Source organism: Ursus arctos, unplaced genomic scaffold (genome assembly GCF_023065955.2).
Source record: "Ursus arctos isolate Adak ecotype North America unplaced genomic scaffold, UrsArc2.0 scaffold_23, whole genome shotgun sequence".
Lineage (NCBI taxonomy): Eukaryota > Metazoa > Chordata > Mammalia > Carnivora > Ursidae > Ursus > Ursus arctos.
The window spans coordinates 26,878,627-26,906,557 of NW_026622908.1; the positions used below are offsets into that span (position 1 = coordinate 26,878,627).

At 38.2% G+C, this 27,931-nt stretch overlaps 1 protein-coding gene across 4 annotated transcripts in view; it reads right to left on the bottom strand.

Moving 5' to 3' along the window:
- The window catches only part of LRRC4C (leucine rich repeat containing 4C), a 1,128,307-nt gene that overhangs the window by 659,560 nt on the left and 440,816 nt on the right, over positions 1 to 27,931 (bottom strand). For 2 of the 4 annotated variants that reach the window (XM_057317294.1, XM_057317292.1), the window contains exon 2: positions 14,617 to 14,702. The gene's annotated coding sequence lies outside the window, so the exon portion shown is untranslated. Of the gene's footprint in view, positions 1 to 3,513; positions 3,651 to 14,616; positions 14,703 to 27,931 lie in introns of those variants that run through there. The other 2 variants (XM_057317295.1, XM_048215326.2) reach the window with 1 other exon arrangement.

The window sequence follows — 27,931 nt, forward strand, 5'->3', positions numbered from 1 at the left end:
GTAGGCTAGGCTAACCTACATTGTTCGGTAGGTTAGGTTTATTAAATTCATTTTCAATTCACGATATTTCAGCTTAGGAAAATAGGGGTTTATTGGGACATAGCCCCATTGTACGCCGAAGAACATCTGTATATAATGCTAGCATTAAGGCATAGACGTACTTAAAGACATCTCAGCAAACATTCAAAAGAAGAAATAAAATCTAATATGTGAAGTTAACAATGTGGCCTATTTTCTACTTTGTGGGGAAATTTACACCAATGATATTGTCCAGAACTGTCCGTATCAGTTTTTGTGGTCCCCCTATTTGCTGAGCATCTATGAGGCGCATTATGCTGTCTTAAAGCAGCCTCATCCGAAGATGGCATTCCTCCCTACAGATCCATTGCTGCATGAATCTTGACTCCTAAACTCACATTTGCCGCCTCCATTAACTTTTTCAATGTGAGGAAGAGATTGGCTTTACCAGATTGGCTGCTAGCAATGTCAGAATATCTCTGAGCACAACAGGAAAACTGAGTTTCAGAGAAATGAAGCAGCTTCCCCAAATGTTCGACAGTGGCAGAGGTAGCCGGGACCACAGCACAGCACTCTTCATCATCCAGACTCGCCACCTTGCCTGATTCCACCCTGAAAGGTGAGTTTAAACCCAAGAGAAGGAACCGCTTGTCTTCAGCAGGAATCTCTCTCCCCGTTACCTAAATTACTTTTATTAGACCGATGTACTTATAATACTCAGCAATATCAAAGTGGTATCAAAGAAAAGTGGGAAATTGATTGTCTTTTACCGTATCTATGTGTTTCCCACAATCTATGTCCATAACAAAAATGATAACTAGCTCCAGCTGCTTTGAGGTATGTTTCTGAATCCTAGTACTCTAACCTCATTAAAGTTTAGGATTCTTGAAGTTAGCGGTTAATTCACGAGCCCACAGAGAGGGAAGAACCTGGCCCCGTGTGTTCACTCTCTCCAAGTTGCTGTAGTCAGTTTCAGTCACAGAAATGCAGAGCCAGACAGAGCCAAACAACCAAATGCCATGGGTTCCAGCTTTTTAAGCCTCTGGGATCCTAAAGATTCAGATCCTAGTCTCTAGCCTTTAAACTCGAGCAGGTAAATCTTTATTAAGCCTCAGTTTCTTTCTCTCTGAAATTAAGGAACAAGAGTTCTTAACTCATAGAGTTACTGTAAGGATTAGGAACTCATAAGATTATATAAAGGACTTGGCCCTTTCTTATGCTGCAAATTCAGTTTAAATGTCAGGGTCCCCCCACCCCAGAAAGTTCTTCCCTGATTACCTTATTTAAATTGGCCTCCTTGCTATTCTTTTTAACCTGTCATCCTACTTATCTTCTTTATAACATAATCGGTGATTATTGATTTTGTTCTTTTGTTCATTAGTTTATTGTCTGTCTCTCCCACAAATCTGTAAACTCTGTGAGGTCTGGGTCTGTCTGTATCCACAAGACCAAGCACAATGCTGGGATAACACTTCACATGAAATAAATCTTAACCAACGAATAGTGTGCAGTAATCAATTAATAATAATAATTAGTTTTATTATATAAGTACACGTTTAATGTAAGTATTACCCTTTATAATTGTGGCCATTAATTCATTTCAGAGAACTTGGGATTTAATATTTACATTTTCACAAAACATAAAAAACTAGGAAAAAAGATTGTCAGACTAAGAATTGGATAATTAATTAGGAAGACAGGGCCACATTACTAAAACTTGTATATAATCCATCTCTGTGGTGCTTGAAGTCTATCCATAATATCCCTGCTAAGGGCTTATCTGCCACTGCTTAATTGACCTCTAACAACAGGAAGGTTACAATCTCAAGATGCAGTTCCATCCATTTTTAGACTGCTCAGATCATTAGGAAATCTTTCCCTATGTTGAACAGAAATCAGTGTCCTGGAAGCAAGAATTCACCGGAACCACTTCAACCCCCCAAGAATGCATAGCACATTTCTAATTATCATTCTTATATTAGCCCCTTATCAAAATAAAGACGCCTTTCACATACTCCTTAATTTTTCTCTTCTCTAGGTTAATTAACTCCACCTCAGTCAATTTAATCACACATTCATATTTGTAGTCATATTTGTAGGACATATTCAGCAGATATGGCCACACGTTCAGAATCATAACACAGTGAAGATATTAAATGAACCCATTTTATTTCTATAATTATTTATGGCCCCACAAAGCACTTTCACATTCCTAATGAGATAGCATCTTGTTTGCACATTCCTTTAGGCATTAGTTTACGGGGCCTCAACTAGAAAATAGTTCTGGACTAAGCATAATAAATTTTCTGTACTTTTGTAGTGAAGAAGACATGCAATTACTTTCCCCAGGCTGATAGGGTAAACCATATTTACGATTTTCCAAATCTCAGTAGCGGGTCTCATGTTTTCTTCGAACAGGAAACTCTGATGATGCTATTCACTCATTTATCTCAGATATCACATGGATATCACACCTAGACCTCTGTGGTAGGCAGAATAATGTATCCCCTTCCCAAAATGTCCATGTCCTAATTTCTGGAACTGTGACTATATTATTTTACATGACAAAAGGAGTTTTTGCAGATGGGATTAAAGTTAAGGGTTCTGAGCTGAGGAGATTATCTTTGATTTTCCAGGTAGGCCCAAACTAATAAAATGAGCCCTTGAAAGTAGAAGAGAGAGAAGAATAGGTTGGAGAGATTCAAACTGTGAGAAGGACTAGCCTCTGCCATCGTTGGCTTTGAAGGTAGAGACAGCCATGAGCTAAGGAATGTGACTGACCTCTAGAAGCCGAGAGTGGCCCTCCGCTGACAGGCAGCAAAGAAACAGGGATGTCAGTCTTACAACTTCAGGCAACTGAATTTCAATTAGCAAAGAAATGGACCCTCCAGGATGACATGCACTTCCTCACGCCCTGATTTTAGGTCAGTGAGACCTGTGTCAGATTTCAGTCACACTGAATTGTAAGATATCAACTGGGTTATTTTAAGCCACTAAATTTGTGTTAATTTACTACATCAGCAACGAAAAAACTAATACAGTCTGGATCCCTGTAAATTAGTACCAATGCTCTGAGGGGGATATAGTTCAATAAATTATAGACTCTTTATAAGCCAGAATTGCATTTTTGGAGTCCTCTGTTTTGTGCTATTCCATGCAAACCTACATAAACTCACTCCTTCATGCCTGCTAACGACAAATGACACAACATTTCATTAACTACAACAAGTTCAAAGTTTGGGAATACTCTTGGTTATCAGATACTTTGAAGACCGGTTCTGTATATGACAAAGTGATTTTATTCTTAATTTCGGAGAAAACAGGTAGATATATGTGATTCGAAATTTAAGAACAATAAAAGCCTCTTTTGTCTCTCTCCATCTCCTTTCGTTCCTTTCTTCCCTCCCCTTCCTTTTCTCCCCACACCCAACATATCATAGAAGTTTTCAGATTTTTGGAATAGAGATAATGAATAGCATCGTAATAAAGACTTACTGTACTGTATGGTGAGAACGTACTTGGCTCCCAGAAAATGACTGACTCTCCTCAGTGTCTGAACACTGAAAAAGCTATTTCTTCAACCAGAGCTACTAGTTTTGTAGAGCTGTGTGCTCAGTGTTTACAACTCATGTGAATATGTTTGCAGCAGAGGAAGAAGAATGTTGCTAACAGAAAGCGAAAGTCCTGAATCTGGTGAATCTTTACTGCTACTGCTGTGGCATAGTTCCTGGCAGCTCATTAATTCTTAAGATAATTCAATTTCATCAATTCAGTTTCTCAAGTTCATAAATTTTCCAGAGAAAAATGATATCACCCTCTCGGAGATCTATCTGAGTCTGGCATTCTCAAAAATAAAGGAGTGGTGAGTATGAGAAATGTGGCAACTATTAACAGTATTCACTCAAGACTTCTAGTTTTCCCTCCAGACATATGCCAGGATTGCACTTTCCTATCCCTTTGAGTTAAACGTGGCCCCATACATGGCTTTGTTCAGGAACACATGAGGAGAAGGAACGCATGTCACTTTTGGGTGGAAGGGCTGAAAGTCTGTGTGCAGTTTTCACGTTCCTGCTTATCTTTCCTCAGCAACCATGAAAGCATAGAAATGAAACTTCCCCCAGCCTGCAGTCATGAATAAGAACGACATGGAATAGTGCAGCTCTACCATGGACATACAGTGCAAGTTAAAAAATTAATACTCCTTTGCTATTCTAGCCACAGATAGGTTAAAGTTGTGTTTTCCAAACTATTCTAGTCATATTCATAAAGAACTTGATACCTAGAAGTAGAATGCTGCCATATCAAGACCTAAAATATGTAACCTTGGTTTAAAAAGATTCAAATAGTGGACAAATTATTAAAAGTGAGAAAATGATAACCTGTCTTATGTAATGGCAAAGCATTTGGTGAAGATGTCACTTCTTCTAAGTTGGGAATCATTCCAGAGAAATAATAAACTTGTAACTTTAGGGCAAAATTAGAATATAGAATGCTAATCTTTTGTGTTGTCTGTGTTTGGCAAAGCACCAGGAAAAAGAAAAAAAAAAAAAAAGGAGATAGAGAGCTCAGAAAATAATTAACCAGCATATAATTAGTAATTAAAGAGAATAAAGACAGTCGATGGATTCAGGGACTTGCAGCATAAAATATAAAGCAAAACCTTCAGGGGCAAAGTCCACTAAAACTCAAGATGTAGTCATCAAAAGTATGACCAACACACCCATTGTGAAAAGCCCTGAAGGGATCACGGTGTCTCAGAGTAAGGATCCCGCTGGCTGTCCTGTAATTTATTTCCATTAGACACATTTGCTATGGACAAGAGGCAGAGGGAATGGTCCTCCTGGTGAAACCTAGGTGCCCATAGCCCAACCTAGAAAGAGAAAGAAGTCACTGGAGTCAGAAACTAAAGAAATACAGCAAAAGCTAACAAATATGAAATAAAAAGTACCACCACAGTAGCTTAGCTAACAGCACATGGAATCTACCAGAGTCAAACAGGTAAGGAGCCAGCTAAGTTTTTGAGAAAAAGACTCTAAATACTTAAAATTTTAAAGACTCCTGGGCAGAAGGTGAGTTAAAAAGAGCTGCTCATCCCTCCGAGGAGAGCGTATTCTCTCAGGTGCATTTCAGATGTGACCAAGGAGAATGATTAAAGAGGAGGAGGAGGAGGAGGAGGAGGAGGAGGGGGGGGGGGGAGGAGGGGGAGGAGGCGGGGGAGGGGGAGGAGGAGGAGGAGGAGGAGGAGGAGGAGGAGAAGGAGGAGAAGGAGAAGAAGACTTCCCCGCAAAAGGATAAACCAAAAGAATATGGACTGGGAATCCATAAACAGAGGAGCCGATCCTTCCAACAGAGCAGAATTATACCTAATCAGAAAACATATGTGAGCCTCAGGAAGTATTTATTCCCATCAGCATTTGATCATTACCTTTCAGCTGTAAGAGGAACACATAATTTTCCCTTTGATTCATAGACCTTCAGGCCAAGAATTCCCAGGGCCAGACTCAATTAAGAAACTATAGAGTCTCTTTCAGAGTCTGAGACTCTGAGCTGGACACTGCAACAGGTTGCCTCCTCTGAGTTTTCTCTCATGGAAGGGGTAAATGTGCTTCTGCATGGGAATAGGAGTCTGTATCAGTCAGGGTTCTTCAGAGAAACGGAATCAGCAGGATGTGTGTGTGTGTGTGTGTGTGTGTGTGTGTGTGTGGTCCTGTTGGACCACATAAATTGCATCCCTCTCTGTATTAACCTTGGTGCTCTTCTGCCTGAAGATTTCACTGCCTGTGAGAAGTTGGACTAATGCCTATGGATATTATCTTTCACTTATTCAAAAATGATCCCTTTTAAATGAAGGAATTGCTCTGCTGTGCGTACATGTGTGGACAGAGAGAGAGAGAGAGAGAGAGAGAGAGTGTGTGTGTGTGTGTGTGTGTGTGTAAGGGAGCAGACCAGAGATTCAAGAAGATTTGTAGTTCCAGTACAAAGACAGACTGCAGTCAGAATTCCTTTCTGCTCAGGGAAAGTCAGTCTTTGTACTATTAAGGCTTTGACTGGTATGAGGCACCTGGGTAGCTCAACTGCTTAAGAGTCAGACTCTTGATTTTGGCTCAGGTCATGATCTCAGAGTCCTGAGATCATGCCCACACCGGGCTCCCTGCTTAGCATGGTGTCTGCTTAAGATTTTCTCTCTCTCTCTCTCTCCCTCTGCCCCTCCCCCCTGCTCACTCATGTGCATGCTTTCTCTCTCTCTCAAAATAAATAAATAATTAAGATCTTAAGGGACACCTGGGTGTCTCAGTCATTAAGCATCTGCCTTCAGCTCAGGTCATGATCCCGGGGTTCCAAAATGGAGCCCCACACTGGGCTCCCTGCTTATCAGGGCGCCTGCTTCTCCCTCTGCCTGCTGCTCCCCTACTTGTGCGCTGTCTCTCTCTCTCTCTCTCATTGTCAAATAAACAAATAAAATCTTTTCTTGAAATATTACTAAAATAATTAAAATCTTAAAAAAAAAAAAAGGCTTTGGTTGGATGAAGCCCACCCACATTGTGAAGGATAACAGGCTTTATTCAATGTACACAGATTTCAACGTCAATCTCATCCAAAAGTCACCTTCACAGACACACGAATAATATTTGCTCAAATATCTAGGTATTACGGCCCCGTCCAGTTGACACATAAAATTAACTATCGCAGAGTCATCTGAGAATTTGTTGATGAGAGGGAGGTACCGACCACAACTTTGTAGCTTTTTTTTCTTCTGTGCACCATCTTCACATCTCCTTCTCTGATCTGCTTCTCCTGCCATTCTCTCTCACTTCTATGTATGCTTGCAATTTCCCTGGGCCCACCCAAATGCACTTTCCCACCCTCCAGGCTCCATGAAGTTTCATGACACTCAAGAAATTAAATGACTTCCTTTGACCAGTGAAATGTGAGCAGATGTCACTTCTGGCTGGAACTTTAACAGGCCAAGACAAAATTCTGCAAACTCTTTGTTCCTTAGCGTTGGTAACTATAAATGGTCTAGGGAGTATAAACCACCTAGAGGGCCCCCTGTCAACTTGCACTTATCGCCCATTATGCACAACAGGGAACCCTCCCTGTTTTAAGCTTACTGATGTCACTGGGTTGTTTCATGGTATAATCTAGCTTATTTTGCCAGAAAAAAAAAATGTATAACAAGAGGAAAGTAAGGAAGAGATGTTATAGGAAATATGTATGCATAGAGTTTAGGTCTGAACAAATTGATATTGAATCCTGAGATTACTTCTTCCTAGTTGTGATACCATGTTAAAAATTATTCAATCTCTCTGATTATCAGTCTTTAACATCTGCAAACTGAAGATACTTATGTATTTATTGAACTTCTACTGTATGCCAGGTATTATTCTAGGCCCTGGAAGAATAAAGACGGATAAAATGCTGAATATTTACAAGTCTATTGACAATAGAATATAACAGTAAATTCTTACTCTACATTCTAAAACACTGTAGATAGTCAATAAATGTTTTTGATTTCCTTTGAACACTTACTTTAATGTAGAAGGATCCTAACCTTTACTGTTAACAGTGCTGATACCACCTGCTAACAGGTGGTTAAAAAAAGAAAGTCAAAGTCTACCTTGTTTTTCCTTTAATCAACATAAATGCCAAGAACCAGTCAGACTAGAGTTTTGCTAAATTGCATGTTTGCTTTGGCATTCAGTACAAATGCCAAATTCATCACAAGTCTCCAGGGGAAGAGATTACTTTCGAGCAGGCAGTGATGCTTTACTGGGGAGAATGCCTCCTTTGCTTCTTCCCTATGACCTCTATATTGTACATTATATTCTCTCCTCTTTCTTTGTCCTCGGTAAACATGACCCAGATAAGAACATAAATGGGCAACTAATAAAGGGACAAACAAAAATAGACAAGAAATGTATAAAAAATATTAATGCTTATTAATGATAAAGAAAAATCAAAATAATAGAACAGAACAGCATTGCCATCTGCTATAGATCAAATGTTGGTGTTCCCCTCCCCAAAATTCGTATGTTGAAACTAAATCTCCAATGTGACGGTATTCAGAAGTGGAAGGTGCTTAAGTCATGAGTGTGAAACCCTCATAGTGGGATTAATGTCCTTAAAAGAGCCCCCAGTAAGATTCCTGGTACTTCAAGCAATGTAAGGACCCAGCAAGAAGACAGATATCTATGGACAAGGAGGGGGCTGTTCACCAGACACCAAACTTGACGGCTCCTTGATCTTGGACTTCCCAGGTTCCAGAACTGCGAGAAATACATGTTTGTTGTTTAAGCCACCCCATCTATGGCCTTTTGTTATAGCAGCCCAAATGGACTAAGACAGTACTCATCAAATTAGTTAATATTTAAACACTGAATCACTCCCCTACATTGCTGAGAAAAACTTTCTAGATTTAGCAAGGATGTAAAATACTCAAGTTATGTGTGTTACTCCAATATATTATTTGGGGTAGTTGATTCTACTAAAATAGTGAAGGATAGCACCCAAAGTTATGAGCATGTTTATTCCAGCTCTGCTTCTAATAATATAAATTTGGATACAATATGTTTTTAACACTAGAGTCTGGGTGAAATAAATCAAGATAGATATCTATAAGGAAATACCATAGAAACTTTTTAAAAATGTTGCACACATACCTATTAAAAAGAAAACATATTTACAATAAATCGTTGAATAAAAAATTATTGTAAATATGTTTTCTTTTTAAAAGGTATGTGAATACAGAAAATACCCAAGTGAACATCAGTGATAACGGACACTATGTTGAGTGATGGAGTATCCTGAGTATTAAGGATCTTAAGAGCTTTTTGTTAAGAAATATTCTGATATTTCTTAAATGAATGTGCATTGCTATTGTACTAAATAAAATCAATAAATAAAGTAAGCCACAGCAGGCATTGACAACTAAAGATATCATCAAACATCAGGTCCTTGCCGGAGCTAAGAAGATGTGTATTTGTTGATAGCTGATCGAATTTGCATCACCAATAAAAATCACAGAGGATTTTTTTTTTTAAGTTGCCAAGAAAGGCATCTCAAGTACACAAAGAAATGCTAGGTTCTTCCAAGAGTATCAAGAATACAAAATATATATGTCAATTCTGTACATGGTGAATTAGAAATGAAAGGGACTCCAGCCCCCTTCTCCCTGGAATTACTCGTTAGCTGGGTGATTTTTCCCAACCTGTTATTAAAGGCTCTTAGGATAGTCAAAAATGGATTAATAGCAAAGGGCATATTGATTAAAATGTAATGTCTATTATAACTAAATGATGATTTTGCCTGCAAGTGGGAAGTACTCAGAGGCATCCTTTTGGCATTTATATATAGTTCACTCTGGTGCTCCACACAGAACTTGATTCGCCCTGAGTTACTGGGAGGAGAGGTATGTGTGTTAGACTACTCATTTTTTTAAAAAAGATGTTCTCCCAGACAGAGGGAAATCTTTTCGTTTATTTTTAATACTTCTTTCTAAGGAATCAAGGTAAATACTTTTTTTCTTTGTAAGTAGACCTAAAATATACACAACGTCAAACATTTAAAAGTTTAAAAGAGAAATGCACTAAAAAAATTTTGTAAGCCCTGTAACTCGAGCAGTGAAATTAATGACTTCCCCTTTTTATTTCATTATCTGAAGTTTATGGTTTTTTGTAGCAATTTTTATGGTTTAAAATAGGAAGGACTTCCTTTCCAAAACAGACGGCATGTGAGTGATGAGGTATAATCTATCAGAATTTACTGCCACTTCTGACCTCACAGACACAGACACACACAGACAGACATACACACACTCACACACACACACACCCCTATGTCTGGTAATCTCAGAAACTGAAATATTAAAATATCATGAGCCTCCTGCTTTTTTACGTAGCATATAAAATAAAAACATGCTGAAAACTAAACTATTTTACACTATTGTAAGATGTGCTGCAGTTTTAAAACCGGAAAATTTTGAAAGCCACATGTGCATCTTAAAACTTGTGGAATTGGCTAATTCACAATATGGAAGTAGTTGCTTCTCAGTGAATGGCATTATAATGGAAGTGTCTATTTTTTTTTAACTCTGCACTAAGTAACTGTTTCATGAAATAAAAGCTCTTATTGAATACTTACTCTGTGACAAATAGTTTTCTTAAAGATATCCTAAAATTAGTTGTTATAAAACTATATGGTAATTCAGAAAAACTCTTGGCCTATGGATGCAAATTCTGGTTATACACTAAGATTAAAACTATATTAAAAAATGATATAAATGTACAAAAATTATAATAGTTCTAGGTTAGAGGTATAAACTTTTTTTCCCTCAATTTCTCAAACTCTCCACAATAGGTTTATAACCTCTTTTATGATTTCAAAGCAGCAAGTAAATTTCCAGCACTCAAATGCTGTGGAAATATTTTGGTCAGTGATTAGATAAAGGACTAAGTTTAATATTAAGAACTGCCTCTTTCCTTTAATACAGACTTTAAAAAATATTCAGAGGGTAATGTGTGTACTTGAACAAAAAAAAGCATATTTCTCATTTGAATTCTTCTCAGCTGGAAAAGATCCAATTCTATTGCTTTGAGACATCTCCTCTTTAAAAGTAAAAAAAAAAAAAAAATTAAATAAAGAACAAAAAACAAAACACTAAAAAAAAATCTCTAACTTGTTGAATGTGAACAATACCAAGATAGCCAAGACTTCCTTTTTTTTTTTTGGTAAATAGGGGCACCCATACCAACAAACTGATGGTTTTATCAAGGTCTGAAAGAGCTCAACCACTGGACATATGAGTCAATTATCTCTTAACACCTTCTAAAAGGAAAAATTAAATGGGTGAAAGTTTGATTTATAACCCTGGTAGATTCAGTAGAAATTCAATGCTATCCATCCATTGGGGGGAAAAAAAAGTACAGAGGAAATGGTACCACCTTCTAATAATTCAATTTCAGAACATGGTTTAGAGGCCAATCTCAATGTACAGAAGGAAATGACAAACATGGCTAAGGCAATATTTTATCATATTTTCCCAAGACTTCTTTTTGTATTAACATGCAGTTCATGCCTATTATCTAAATATTTACATTTAATTTGTTGCTTACTACTATTAGTGATCAATTTTGCAAACTTATAGTCAATATGACAGTAATTAAAGAATCTCTAAGAGAGACATTATAACACAGCCCTGATAGGAAATATCTGGCACGTTCGTGGAGAGTTAATTTAAAAGGAACTATTTACAAAGAGGTACCCAGGGTGTAAAGGAACTGGGGTGCAGGGCTCTGAAGTAGTAAGACAAAAAGAGTTATTAATACCTCTAGGTCAGAAAGGCCTAGGTGGGGGAGCTGTTCATGTAAACAGTGTCCACACGTTTCACCCATGGAAGGTAGCTTTGATGGAAACAGATCTGTGGCTGAAGGATCTAGCCAATCTTAGATAAATATACAGAAAGGGATCCTACGGAGTGAGTACCTTGATCTCACTTTTCCTTTTTATTATCTCTTGCTGGTGCTCTCCTTTGGCCAAAAAAGGGACTAAAGCCCTCTAATCTAGCATTTAACAGGTCAGCCTCCAGAGCAGAGGGCAGCATAAAACGAGTAAACAAAGGATATCCAACTAAACAACTAAATGGGGCCCAGACAGTAAATTGGGGTTCTTCTAGGTTAGTGTCTGTGATATATCCTATGCATATAGAGTTGCAAGAATTAGCCTAATGCCTGTGCCAAGTAGTTACAGAAGAGGCACAGACCATAGAGTCATCCAAGTCACTGTATTAGAAACTGAGAGACCTCCCACATTGTCTTTATGGATCCCCCTTAATTGTTAATGATTCTAGATTTTTAAAATGTTTTTGCTTTGGGAATTGTTCAGATTTTGCAGACTCCCCTATGATAAACAGTGATCCTATGAGTGAGCATGACACAAGCAACAGAATTCAAATTTTAAGTCTGCACATGGGCCGCTTTCTGCTAGGGGGAAAAATAAATTCAATCCACCATATTTTTCTTAAATAAATGATTTTGCTTTACATAAAATTACAGCTAATGAGAAAACAGAAAAGGTAATTAAACAATAAATTATTTAGCCCACAAGCCACCAAACAATCACTTTGGTGTTGCCTGATCCCTTCCCAGAGACTCCTAAGGTCTCCTAAGGCCCGAGCAAGGTGCATGGTGGAGAAAATTCAATCCATGGGTTTCAGCGTGTGTAGCCTGTAGGTAATACTGGAAATACTGTTTCAAAAAGGAGTCTTAGAAGATTGGACCTGGGGCAAATATACTCAACTCAGGCTGCTGATCTACATGAGTTAGAGGAAGAAGAGAAGCAAATAGGGAAAAACATGAGAACCTATTTTGGAAAGGCCAACAGGAAAACAGAGAGACGGTGAGTGTGGAGTAATCCCTAAGTCTCTGTTCAGGTGCCTAGCGCAAGTTTCTTGGGGATTTTCTACCTTGTGGGCACCTACTGGGTGCATTTAAAGGACCCAGAAGAGGATTTTATGATTTTATTCTCTTCGAAATGAGTTTTTCTTTTATCAAGTGATCACGAATACATTTTTATGCATGTATATGTGTGTATATGGATAGATAATTGCATGTATATGTGTATACATGGATAGATAATTCTAATTATGTAAATGCAGGGATCAAAAATACAAAGCACATATATCATGATTCATTCAGCGTAGCAGTTTTTTAAAAATTCTTATTTTAATGATTTGAAATGGTTTTTAAAAGGCTACCCTAATTCATGTTCATATTTTTATTTCCAGGACAAAATATTTGATCAAAGGTGAATCTAATGTGGTCAGCACAATGTTAAAGGATCCTTTAAGGCTTAAAGTATTAATTCAAATCATTAGTAATTATTGACAGGCAAGTCCTTTGTTAAGAGATGGGAGAGCTAAAGAAATAACCAAATTATTGTCCTGACCTCCTGAGATGCTGGGGAAGTGATGAGGCATATATAGTAAACAAGAATTAAGACAGATTATGATACGGTATATAAGAGAAGTATTTGCAATGTGACTGCAGACTGAATGACAGAGAAGGGAACTATTGTGGTGAGAGTAATTTAAGCAGTGCTTGAAGCAAAATTTTAACACTCAGGTAGAGAGTGGGAAGTGAAAGGGTAGCTAAAATTAACTCATTTAATCATTGAGCCCTTACCATCTTAGATACTGTGCCAGATACTGGAAATATACTGCAAAACACAATAAAAAGAACCCCTTCTCTTGTGGAGTTTACCATGACTTGGCAAAGAACAATGACAGTTCCATAAAGAAGTCTGAATGGCTAAAAGGAGCTAAATTGGGGGAAAAAACTAAGAACTGTGAGATGAAAGAGGTTTGTTTTGGTTTGGTTAGTTGAATTTTTCCATGGTAAGGGCAACATGTGTATGTTTGCGTTTTGTGTGGAGGGAACCAGGAAAATGGAGAGATGCAAATCGGGGAGGAATAGCTGATTTAATAAAGTTGGTAAAAAATGTAAAGTGTTGGGATTAAAATCTTTTTTTTTTTTTAAGATTTTATTTATTTATTCAACAGAGATAGATAGCCAGCGAGAGAGGGAACACAAGCAGGGGGAGTGGGAGAGGAAGAAGCAGGCTCATAGCGGAAGAGCCTGATGTGGGGCTCGATCCCATAACGCCGGGATCACGCCCTGAGCCGAAGGCAGACACTTAACCGCTGTGCCACCCAGGCGCCCCTGGGATTAAAATCTAATGTAAGAGGTTATTTTGGGAAATAAGAAATACACTACAGATAGAAACAGAGATATTTTAAACTCCAGGGAAGAAAAATTTAGTGATGTTCACATTGGATAGCCTTATCTTTTCTAGAAAGAAGGAGGCTTTTTTATCTGTAACTGAGCAATTCTGGGAAAGATAGAGGAGTCAAAGAAGCACAGATATTTTGAACAACCATGAAAGTGTGGGAATACTTTAAGTGGTCAAATCCCACTAGGGACCAGGCAGGGTCAGGCAGCATGGAAATGCTAACTATGATATGTCAGCAAACAGGCAGGATCCTTGCCTGCAGGGGGAATTTGATCTAGTGAAGGATCCATGAGATACTCCAATAGCGACGTTAAGTAAATATTACCCTGGCAATTGGCAGAGTAAGTATAACAGGGGATAAGCTTGAGAGAGAACAGAAAGGTAAGAGAGAACCCCAGTACAACTGGCTGACTTCTGGTTCAGGGAGACAACTAAAGCTTAACATAGTGTCTGGTGGACCAGAAGGACGGAAGGATAAAAGGAGGGTAAATAGAGGGTTCGGTAGGAGTCAGAGAGGGGAGTAGGTGAGAACACATGCAGTCCGGGTCAGAAAGCAGCTTTCCACGTTTTACTAGAAGCAGAGCAGTTGCAAGAGACAAAGTGGTCCCAGGCACAAATGCAGTGTGTGTGCTTTGAGGGGAAATCCAGCCCTGTCACAGCAGTACACGCAAACCCCGCTGCCACCAGTGAGAGCTCACCCATACTAAGGATCCTGCAATTAAGCACATCAATTCACAGCTGACTCCAAGGCACTTTAAATCACATACAAGATATTTTTTCTCACGTTTTAAAAGCTGTTAATGTGGTACTCACATACATTCAGTGTGTCAGATGTTCCACTTGATTTGGTCCCACTCTCGCTGGGTGGTCCTGCAGCCTCGCAGGACAGAGAATCATTTCTAGGGAAGAGATATAATTACAGCACAACATTACACTTAAGGAAGTTAGAAAACAGCCCAAGCAAAACGTATGTGAATGAAAAGCTACTGAATAGAGGCACTCACAGGGAAGAACTTACATTTCTCTATGGTTTCCAAGTGTATATTCATTTTACAGTATGTCATGCTTGAGGTTTGTGAGAATAAATCAAAGAATCCTCATTTACAGTGTAGGTGGGAGGCCCTAAAGGGGGAGCTCTCGTGTGGGTGCTGTGCCCTGCAGCCTGCAAGACCAGCAAAAGGAAGGAAGATGACAGTTATTTCCATCAGGGAGCCCATTTTTCACAAGGGAATTTCATCTCCTGCTTTTAAGGAAAGGAAGAAAGTTCTCTTTCTCCCTCAGCAGCAACACGCTCACCACCGCTTGCAGCCAAGGAGAAACCACCACAAGCTCAAACTCGTTCCTCTCTAATGAACTTTTGTTCAAAACAATCCTCCCCAATCTCCTCCGAAAGCCTAATGAAACTTGATAGTCCTATTGTCTCTTCAGACCTGTCTGTGGTTCACCATAGTTTGCCTGTCTTGAATTGCAATTCCTCTACTATTCTCGAATAAACTCATCTTGCTAGTAAAATAACTGGCTATCGTATTTTGGAGGTTGGCAGGTGTTTTCCAGAATATAAAAGGCTTTTTTAAAAATGATAGCAATCATAATATTTAGTTTATCAAATTTTTCTTTGTACTGGGCTGTTGACCGACATGTTCCATAAAAGCAAAAAGGTGTATCTACTACCATTTACTCCCTTCATTCTTTGCACACTCTATTTTAGTCAAATCAATTTATTACTCATCCCTGAACATGCTCTGCCTTTTCCTGCCTCTGCGGCATTGCTCACGTGATCTCCTCTGCCTGCAATGTCATTATTACTTGTCTATTCCCATTTCTTACCCTCAAAAACTCAGTTCTTCTTTAATACCCAGCTCAAATATGACCTTTTCCCCTGAAGCTGTCTATCAAATTTAATCTCTCTCTTATTCATATTCCCACAGAGGGATTTTTTTTTTGTCATTTATTATGAGACTTATAAGCAGTGTTCTTAATTCTCTCTTCCTGCCTTTGAGCTTTAAAGGTAGGAAGAATGTTTTACCCGTGAAAGTTGTTTGGTTGGTTTTCCCTTAATCACCACCTGCCCTGTGCACATAATAGACACTCAAATATAATGGACAATTGCTTCTTATTTCATTTTGGTGTAAAGCAGACATTTAGTAATGCGACAGTCAGGACTTCACACTATACCCACCAGATATATCTTTTCAATTGAAATATTGTATGTATATGAGATTCCCAAGCACCATTCCCTCCAGTGTTCCTTCCCTAATCTGTTACACTTTCCTAGTCTATTCTGAGGGTTTCCCCTCATTTTTCCAGCCTTACACTAATACAATGCACCAATTCCCACATCTTGAACATCCCCTATTTTCTATTAGACTACTTCCCTTCAAGAGCTAATTCAAGCTTACTATTTAAATATCTTTACACCCGGGGTGCCTGGGTGGCTCAGTTAAGCATCTGCCTTCAGCTCAGGTCATGACCCCAGGGTCCTGGGATTGAGTGCTGCATCGGGCTGCCTACTTAGCAGGAAGCCTAGCTTCTCCCTCTCCCGCTCCCCCTGCTTGTGCTCTCTCACTCTCTCTCTGTCAAATAAATAAATAAACAAACAAACAAATAAATAAAATCTAAATACCTTTGCACCCAAAATTCTGTTTTAGCCCATACTTCCACATGAGTGACTTACTTAAATCAACTGTTTACTTGGTAGACTCACTTACATGCTAAAAGGCAATTTAAAATTAGCATATCTAAAACTGAGCTCCAATTTGCTCCCCCTAAAATTTCTTCTCAGATATGGGCAACTTCATCCTACCATTTGTTTCTTCATTCCAAAACACTCAGAGTCACCTTGCCTCCACTCTTTCCTCCACACCCCATATCAAGTATGTTACTGGTGCTTACTTCAAAAGATACCCCAAATGTGTCTAAAATAGGACTACTTTTCCCCATCCCCACCTCCAGAATATTGGTCCAAGCCACTGTAAGTAGTTTCAAGTTTTTAGTAATGGAGTCTTTATTCTATCCCTTTCTTTTGTCTATTCTCAAATAGCAGCCAGAATAATTCTATTAAAAGAAAAACCAGGGGTGCCTGGGTGGCGCAGTCGTTAAGCGTCTGCCTTCAGCTCAGGGCGTGATCCCAGCGTTCTGGGATTGAGCCCCACATCAGGCTCCTCTGCTAAGAACCTGCTTCTTCCTCTCCCACTCCCCCTGCTTGTGTTCCCTCTCTCGCTGGCTGTCTCTCTCTGTCAAATAAATAAATAAAATCTTAAAAAAAAAAAAAAAAGAAAGAAAAGAAAAACCAGATTAAGCCTCTTCTCAAAATCTTCTAGTAGCTTCCATATTGTTCTAATAAAAACCAAAATCATCAAAATGTTGGCAAAATCCTACATGATCTGCTCCCATGTTAGCTCTCAGACATCTCTTCTCATTTACTGTGCTCATACCACAATGGCCTCCTGGCTTTTCCTCAAAAATCCCAGGCATCTTTCACGCTTTAGGCTTTGCTTCTGCTGTTCCCTATCCAAGAAATGCTCTTCTGCTGATCCAGGTGAACCTCTTACAAACCTCCATTGGGTAATTAACTGTTATCCATTCACTTTTTCTAGAAAAACTTCCTTGTCTGCCCTATTTAAAAGAGGGACACCCTGTACCTTGTACTGCCTATCCTTTTTTATACCTTAATTTTTCTTTAAAGTGCTTATTCCATCTAATAAACTACATCTTTCACATATAGACTTTTTTTTTTCACATGTAGACTTTTAAAAATCATTCTTCTTAGGGCACCTGTGTGGCTCAGTCAGGTTGAACATCTGATTCTTGATTTCTACTCAGGTAATGATCTCATGGTCATGAGATGGAGCCCCATGTAGGGCTCCATGCTCAGCATGGACTCTGCTTGTCCCTCTGCCCCTCCCCCTTCAAATAAATAAATACAATCTTTAAAAGAATAAAGTTAAAAAATCATTCTTCTCTTCCCATGAAAAGCAAGTCAACTTCATGAGGATGAGAATTTTCATTGATTTTATGTACTGTTGTATTTCTAATGCCTTGAATTATGGCTGGTACATGGTAGGGGCTTAAATATATTGTGTTGAAGGGTATGTTCTTCTGATGTGAGAAAATCTAGGGTCCACCTCCTGTTTCACCATGTTTTGCTTGTGTAACTTCATTCTGAGTCCTAGATCCTTAGCCATAAGACTAACATAATAACATCAGCTCAATCACTTTCCCAAGGGAGCTGAGTAAATAAAATGAACCAATCAGTAAAAAATTTAATCTGAATATCAAAAGGTACTAAATAAGACATGACAACTTGAATATATAACATAGTTGAGTCTTACTTCAATCCTGATACAAATCATGTATTATACTACAATCTACACGTTTGTGTTTTACAGTGATTTTTCAGAGATCTGACTTAGTTCATAAAGTTAATTTGTGGTGAGCTCAGTATCAAAGTTCAGTTTTTTTATCTTAAAGTAGGCCACTTTTTACCATAATAACTATTATTAACGTCTAAAAAATAGGTGATTTATATTTGCCTGATTTATAGAGCTAGGAAAATATGTCCTATTCTAATAATAAAATGAATCATGATAGCAATAATATCTGACAGTTTTGAGCACTTATTACACATCAGGTACTACTCTAAGTGATTACCTGTATTATTTCATTTAATTCTCAAATAACCCTGTGAGGTTGCTACTATAATTATTTCTATTGAAAATGGGAAAACAGGCATAGAAAGATTAAGTAATTTGTATAAGGACACAGCTAGTAAGAGGTGAAACAGATGTCAATCTAAGTAGCTCTGTGACACAAAAACTGATTTTTTTTTTAAATCGAAGTATATTTGACACACAATGTTACACGAGTTTCAGGTGACCAACACAGTGATTTGACAATTCTATGTGTTATGCTATGTTCACAAGTACAGTTACCATTCGTCACCATACAACATTGACTATATTCCCTATGCTATAACTTTCTTTTTTTTCAAGATTCTATTTATTTATTTATTTATTTATCTATTATGAAGTATGCAAGCAGGTGGGGGGAGGGGCAGAGGGAGAGAGAGAATCTCAAGCAGGCTCTGCACTGAGTGTAGAGCCTGATGCATGGCTCAGTCTTATGACCCTGAGATCATGAACTGAGTTGGATGCTTAACCAACTGAGCCACCCAGGTGCCCCTCCCTATGCTGTAACTTTCATCCAGGTGACTTATTCATTCCAGAACTAGAAGCCTTTACTTCTCACACCCTTTCACCCATTTTGCCCACCCACCCATCTCCCTCCCCTCTGGCAGCCATCAGTTTGTTCTATCTGTGGGTTTGTTTCTGTTTTTGCTTGTTTCCAAAAACCAGTTTTAATTCAAAATCCTTTTCCCAGTTTTACTGAAATATAATTAACATATAACATTGTTTAAGATATATAAGATTTTATGTGTGTGTGTATATAGATAGATAGATAAAGAAATAGATACAGATATAGTCACAATATACATAATTACCTCACTAGATTTAGTTAACATCCATCACCTCACATTGTTCCTATTTTTTCCTTTTGATAAGAACTTCCAAACTGTACTCTTTTAACAACTTTCTGACACACAATGCAATATTGTTAACTATAGTTATCGTGTTGCCATTCCCAGAATATATCATCTGGAGTCAATATAGCAGAGTTCCCTGAAGCTAGTCAATTTTACACCTAAAGAAGTTTAGTGAGTATCTAGAAGCTTAATAATGAGTTAAAAAAAAAAAAAAAACGGAATAATGGATACTATGGTGATAGCTTACTTTACGGTATTTATTTGACAAATATATTTTTTTAAGATTTTATTTATTTATTTGACAGAGAGAGAGGCAGCCAGAGAGAGAAGGAACACAAGCAGGGGGAGTGGGAGAGGAAGAAGCAGGCTCATAGCAGAGGAGCCTGATGTGGGACTTGATCCCAGAACTCTGGGATCACGCCCTGGGCCGAAGGCAGACGCTTAAGGACTGAGCCACCCAGGCACCCCTATTTGAGAAATATTCTTAAGAGTAATTCACTCTTCTTTGTAATTGCTTCTATGAACTGATTCATTGTAATGTTGGAGAGTAACAGCAGTAATTCACTTTATGATTACCAAGAGCCAATAAAATAGTTATGACAAATAATAGTCTAATTGATATTGCTTGAGTCACTTAAAAAGAATCACTGAGAATGTTCTATCAGTAGAGATCCTGCATTGAAAGAAGGGGGCAAAGATAAATGAGCAGGCCTGGGTCCTCCTCCAGTTCTGACAGTTTGTTTCCTTCTGATAAACAGCTATAATAGCAGCGGGGGAAAAAAAAAAACACCTTAATCTTCTCTGACCTTTCTTCATTTGGATGAGAACATGACAATGATTCTGAATGGTCACAGGAAAAAGTTCCAAGAGAAGGGTGAGGAAATCCTACCGATAACTCACTCTACTTGACAACAAACTAAGGGGCAGTTTCAGAATACACCTGTCCCATACCAAGGACAGATTTGGTATAATCACCATCATTATAATCATCAACACAGCAGTGGGTAGCATATGTTGAACACACACAATATGCTCAATATTCGGCTAAGTGCATTACATGATTGATTTTGATTCTGTGTTGTGTAGATTGGTTTAAAAATGCCAATGGCTAGTTTGAGGCAGGTAGGACGTCTTTGGCAGGTAAACAAGACTTCCCTAAAAATACAATCTAAGTGAGACAGGCTCAAGGAAACCGAGGTACAGAGGAGTTAAGTGATGGTTCCAGGTCATATAATCCATATCCACTTGGCACTCCACCATTCTTCCTAACCGGCTACTCTGCCTCCTGCTCCCTCACAGTTTTTGTATCTTCACCCTTAAGTGGAAAGAATTATTTATTTATATGAATTTCAAGCATTTCTCCAACTAGAAAATGATACAGTGTAATGACTGTATCTTACAAATGCATGTTTTTTGACACAATTTGGAACGGATGAAATTGCACAACTCTGCTGAAGGTGAGTGGGTGGGCAGCCACATAGGGTTGGGGTCAATAGAAAGAATATCATCCAGATAGTAAAGATGATAATTATATAATTACGTAGTGCTGTATAAATATGCCTATGATACAATATCAAGTGAAAAAAAAAGGAAATTTCTAAATAGCATACATGCTATAATTATGTATGTGCTATATACGTGTGCATGTGGAAGAGGTGGAGGACACAGGGAAGTTTTCTTATGATACATTGTGCATGATGTAACACTGAGTGATACATTTATACTGAGGATTAATGTTTTTACAAAATTGTTTATGATATGGATTTTGAAAGTGAGATTTAATAATAATTAAAAAAAACACCAAAGATGGCACAATGGCAAATGCTGAAATTCAAAGAAATGCTGTGGTTTTCGTGCCCACATAAATGTAGCCAAAATTATCTTCTCAATGCTTGTTAGAAATGACTCTGAAGAACTCCTTTCAAATTGTCGTATCTTCTCGCACAACTATAAACCCTAGCACACATGCCAGTTAGTAATTAATTCTTAAATACTCAATTTTTCCTGAGAAGTCATCTTACTCTATGTAAGGAATGAATGGTCTACACGGTGAAAAAAATTGCCTTTACTTATTGATTCACTCATCCATTCATCAATACATTAATTGAGTGCTTACCGTTAGGCACTATTTTAAAAGCTGAGGATTTACCAGAAAGGAAGCAGCTAGTTTGTGGGACTGAACCTGTAACAGCCCAGAGTTTAAAGTTAACTCTATGAAAAGGGAAAGAGCTCATGAAAGAACCTGGAGCAAATTTGTTCCCCTAGCCCTCACTGAAAATGCAGTAGAAAGAGGTTGTAGAGTCTTCTTGTGGCAGCTTTTTAAGCAAATATTTCCAGAAAGAAAAAAAAATGTTGCAGAAAATAATTTGGAAATAGTTTTCCAACTCTGCTTCCTTCACTCAATCACCTAGTCATAAGAACATCTGTTCCAACCAGGAAAAAAAAAATCATGAAGGCGGGAGCATGTTTATTTCACCACTGTATTTATTCTCAGCACCAAGAACAGGACCTGAACTGTGTCCATGAGGATCCGATCAGTTTAGTTCACACCAAGTGCTAGGTTACCCTGTTACAGAAATGAGCCATATTTGTTTCTACTGCTCAAGGAACACTAATCCAGGTGGTTAATTGCAGGCATTTATAAAGCACCGACTACATATCAGATATATAATATATGCCGTTATTTTAATCTTATATTGCCACAGCTCCATCGCTTTTTACCTCACGATGCCTCAGTTTCCTGAGTTCTATAAACCTGTGATAATGATCGTACTTCACTAATGAAGCCTTGAGAAATAAATTCTTAGTACTTACAGTACTTATAAGAGCACCTAGATTCAAACCATGTACCATCCAAGTACATGCAATATACTAGCATTTAAAGCTCATGATAACACTTTGAAATAGATTTTATTATCTCTATTCTACAGAGGAGCAAACAGATTCATTGTGGCTAAACAATTTGACAAAAGGCCCACAGTTCATACATTGTTGGGTCATTGAGCTTAGAAGTATTTCTCCAATCTTCCCCTCCACGCATACCCTTGCCTATATTCTCAAATTAGACCCCAATGCCCTACTGCTTAGTCATGTTAATAACTGGCTTCCAGACCTCTCCTTTTCTAGCTTTATCTAACATCCTTTACATGTTTCACACTATCCACTTTCCACATTTTACTTAAACACACACCAAATTGTATTATTTTCCTTTGTATTAAAACCCAAGCGATTTCTGTTGCTTCTAGAATAAACTTCAAGGTTCTTAGAAAAGTGTTGTATGCTTTTAATATTAAAAAAAAATATTCAATAGATGATCTTCAAATCTTATAGTCAAAACACTAAACAACTGTACTAAGATTAGACAGTCCAAAATTCAGGCAGATCTGTGTTCAAAGCACTGATAAGGCGGTAGCCTTCCAAGTTATTTTACTTCTTTGATCCTTAGTATCTCATTCAAAAGATGGGAATAATAGCATTTCACACATAATTTTTGGTGCAAATGATAGACATTTAGTAAGCGATGTTTATTATTATCCTCATCCATGGTGCAAGAGCAGCATAAACCATATTTAAGAGATCACACGTGGAAAAAAAATCTAACAGAGATCCCAAGTGTGAAAAATGGAGAGAAATAAATAGTAGAATTGGCTGGTATCAAGCAATGACATAGTATTTCAGAGTGAGGTTGCCAAACCAGTGTAATTTTATGTGAAGAGATTTCAATTATAAATAGACTATTTAATTTATATACAAAGTGTATATATATATATATATATATATATATATATATATATATATATATATATATAACCAACCTGATAAAAAATAAGTTTTATCATTGTATAGATTAGAGCAGATTTATAAAGAGCAGATTTAATAGTTTCGCTAGTAATAAATAGAAACATTCTATACCCTACTCCTCACTTGAAATATTAAGAATTACTATCTGATTTTATAGCTCTCCAAGAATATGCTTTCCTTCTAATGAATGTTCTCATATAGATTTTACAGATGCTTATGTTAAATATAGGTTAACTGACAGAATATTTTGAAATGCTTAGAGTGATTAATCAAGGCTGCTTCATTTAGTGATGAGAGATATTCAGTGAGATTTCAAGATTTCAGTTTAAATTAAGTTCATAAGCATGAAAACTCATCTGAACTCAAGAAAATATTTTGGGCATATAGAAGCCACATGGTAATACTCTGAAACACAAGCTGAGCATTAGTGACCCTAAGCTGACTTCCAGGTATCTCCACATTGGTTGGCAGTGTTAACTGAGAAGTAAACATGTAGTTTTTGCTTTGACCTAAATAAACTCATGTTAGATGAGATCATACTTTTAGCACTCATTTATCCAAGTGCTTATTAAGTATTCACTAAGTACCAAGAAATGTGTTAAGTACTAAAAATAAATGTTGTAATAAAATGTGCTTTTTTCCTCTGATTTTACTGCCCTCACCATCTAATTAGGAAAGAGAAATAAGTTATAAATGTGATTGTTTTGTTTGTGATGGTGTATGCACAGGATAGAGAAGGGCACCCCTAAGGCTCTGTTAGTCCAGGTCCATCAGGAAGCATACATCAAGATGGAAACAGACATATAAGAAATTTATTGGGGAAAATGTCTATGAGGATAAAGGGTGAATGATCAATAGCAAGAAAAGGCACCTTTCAGACTATGGCAGAAGTCTGACACAGGGAAAGGAGGATAGAAGGACAGAAGTTTAGATGGAAAGAGTCTGGAAGTGCTGCACTAGGAAAGATTCCACCAAGCCAATGGAACATCCCTGAGCTAGAGTCCCCCATGAGGGGAGTCCTGTGTTTCACTGAAATAGACCTGAGCTAGTAGCGGCCCTTGGCTGGGAACAGTCCACTGGAAACATAGCCTAGCAGCCAGAGCCTTGACAAATACTGAAAGCAGCAGTTAGGGCTGCCAATCACTTATTATGGCCACCACCACGGAAGGGGTCAGTGTTACTTGTGGACCAGGACTTCAGAAAGGATTCTGAAAATGAATAGGAGGTCTCAAAGTGGTTGGGTAAATGCTTTCCAGGCATGAAGCAAAGCAGAGAGACATAAAACACCACGACAAGTGTGGGGGAGTTAGAAGCAGTGCATGAGGCTGTAGGATACACCCAATGGGGTTGGCAGGCTGTGCACCAAGACCAGAGAGGGAGGCAGGATTCCAACCAGGTAGAGTCAAGTAAGTTCTACAAAGATATTTGATTTTACTCTGTAGGTAATTTGGAGTCACTGAAGGGGTTAATACTGGACAGAGATAGTGGGGGTTCTGCATCATAGAAAGAGTCCCATCACATATCAAGTGTATTCTGATGGAGGTTTCAGGAGGGGAAGGACAGGGAGACACTAGTAGTAAAGACAAGGAAGTATCAAACAGACCTGGGTTTTAATCCTGACTCCACCCTTTACAAGTCCTTTAACAAGCCAGAGCCTCTATTACTAATTCCCTATATCAGGAATTACACGTCTCCTTACTTCAAGGTGACATAAGGATCACAGGTATAAAATGAATAGGACCGTACTTAGGTGTTCACAGGTTGACAGTAGACATAAACCAACATTCATATCCTGGCATCATGATGTGACTGGAGTCATGTTTTCTATGAACTTCTATAAACCTCGGCTTTCTTAAGTGCAAAATGGCAACAAGATCACATCTACCTCCTGGCGCTGTTCTCTATGAGCTGATACATACGTGCAAAGTCTCAGCTGACTCCCCGCGAGGAGGAAATGCTCAGCAGCTGACATTAGGTGCTGGGCAAGTGCCGCGCACACTCGCAATGTTCTGTCCTCACTGCATCTCTGCAGGCAGGCAATTTTCTCCCCAAGTGTTGGGGAGCATAGTGACACTTCAAGAGTTTAAATAATGGCTCACCGTCACACAAATGACTGTACTGGGTTACAATTCTCAGTTGCCTGACTTCCAAACCCATATTCTTAACCACTATTCTCCATTACCTTCCATTTCTGCATGAAGCAAAACCATCTACCTGCCAAGGAAGATGCAATTCTAAGAACTCACTTGTGGGCTTTGGTTGGGTTTCCTTGTATTATCAGGAGGCTTTAAAACGGAGTTAGGGACCATTTAAACAAAACTTCCTGGTTAGACCCAAGAGAGGTTTTATCCAATTCATTTAAAGGGGATATTACAGCCATCACACAGATTCTGATATAATCTGTGTTCTGCCATTTGAAACTGGCTTCAATTGGTGATGGTGGGAGGAGGGGGTAGGAACAAGGTGGGTGTGAACATGATAAAGGCGGATGTCTTTGGAATGTTAACATGCATTAGTCTCTTCATTCTAACGAGGAATACATTTCACTCCCGATAAAGAGCAGCCTTGTTACAGGTAATGAAAACCCAAGAAAAACTGACCTACTGGGTCAGGTCTAAAGAGCTTAGGCACAAGGCCCTCAACCATGCAGCCCCCTCCCTCTTCATCTTTCCTTTGAGAGAAAAGAATGGCCTGATTTTAATCCAGGTTCTGGCACATTTCTTATTAGGGAAAATGCTTAACCTCACCAAACTTCAGCTCCCTTAGCTGGAACAGCATGATCTTAAGGTTGCCTTAAGTACTAACTGCGAACACTCATGATTGTGTCTAGTATCTATTAGCTACTCCACAAATGTGAGTTCCCCTTGGATGAACAAGAAAGAATGACTTGGAGAATCAACAGATTATCAGAAGATAATTCTATCAGTAAACAAAGGGAATATCTTATATTAGGCAAAGAAGGGTTGAAGTTTTCATTACTAATGTTCTTACTAAGAAAAAGAAAGCTAGACATATTCACCATTCACAGATGCTTCAGCAATGGGTTTGGGCCATACAGCTTGAGGAGACGATATTTTGTCCTCATCTATCAACTCTGAGATTTTTATTTTCAAGAATAATTGTATTGAACTCTCTTATGAGGGGGTTCACCTTCAATACAAAAACTTACAAATCTGCAAGACCTGCAAAAAATACAATTTTTTTTTTCCAGCTTCATTGGAAAGGAGGCAAAGAGATTGCCTCTGGCAGTAAGAAATTCACAGGCTGAAATAACTTGAAGCTTGCTGACTCTATTAACAAAAGCCTGCTCTAGACAATTTAGCTAGGACCTCTGTCTCCCCAAACCTCTCTGCTGGGGGAGTGCCATGGGTTCTTGAAGTGGCTGCCTTTCTCCGGCACTTCTGGGAAGTGTAGCCATGCAGGGGGAGACTTCCAAAGGCTGGGCTCTTGGTTCCCGGATGACTCTACAAACACCTGATAAGGTTAGATCCCATCACTTGATCACTTTTCCCCTGAAATTATGCTCCAGGATAGATCATTTTGGATAGTTCTGGAGCATACGTCAAGGCTATTTCTCTGGTCTTGGTAATCTTGGTCTATATATTATCCTTTAAACAGCACTTGGCTTTTGACTAATACTTGTCAATAGAAAGAAATGGCAAATTTAAAAAAAATATGGACTCCTCCATCTTTCCTATTCATCTCAGGTTGGATATTTTTTTCAGTGTTATCATGCACGCTGAACTATGCAATAATGCTCATTTTGTCTGTTTTAATAGCCCTGCCCTCCTCAGTGGCATTCACTTTGCCGTCTCTGTTCTCAGCTGGCCATACTCTAGCAAATTAAACATAATTTGATACCAACTGATTCTGGTGAACTTACCACAGAATTAAAGCAAATAACCTTAAAACAGACCATATAGACCCAGGAAAATAACAAGCAGTTAAACACAATTCCACCCTCTAATACAGAGTATGCGGTGGAATTCCTCTGACCCCAATTTTAAACTCATGAAGCAATTACCAGTCATGAGCATGAAGATGAATATAAATTATTTTATAAGTCTTTTCAAGGCAAAGTTTTATTGTATACAGTGGAATCAGCAGAAGCATCTAGAACGTCAGCATGTTCAAGGAAGGGAGAACAGTGGGTATATAAAGCAATCCACCCTCCACGGGGAAAGGAGTTTGTGGCTCCTGTATATTCTGGACAGATTTATCAAACAGGGAAAACCACATCATTTGCACCTCCAAGGAAGCCCCGAAGAAGAGTTCAAATAAATTTGGTTGGTGCCCAATGATTCAGCAATCCATATATATGGGTCAGATTTCAAAAATTCGGTCTGAGCATTTTTTATCAGAGCAAGCTTTTTATCAATTAATTATGTTGGAAAAAAGAGGCAAATAGTATGATTTTTTTTAATTAGGGGAATTATGAAATTGGGGTCATAGAAACTACATTATAATCATATATTACTATGTTAATGTTAACTTTTCTGGTGTCTAAATAATTGTACCTAAAAAAATATTTCAATCTCAATTATAAAATACACCAACTGACAATATAATCTTTATGATTAAAAACGGAGAAATGAGAGCTACTTAGAAAATTAAAACCAATTCTAGTTTTGTTGTGGTTGCTCTGGGAGGTAGTGAAGTTTCTTAGAAATAATTTGATCCTTTTGAATTGGGCTTTTAATTTCTGTTCACTGGTCATACAGCAGAGGCTAGTTCAGGGCTAATTTTGTTCCTGCTGAGGCAAGTCCTTTTCGCAGACTCATGAAT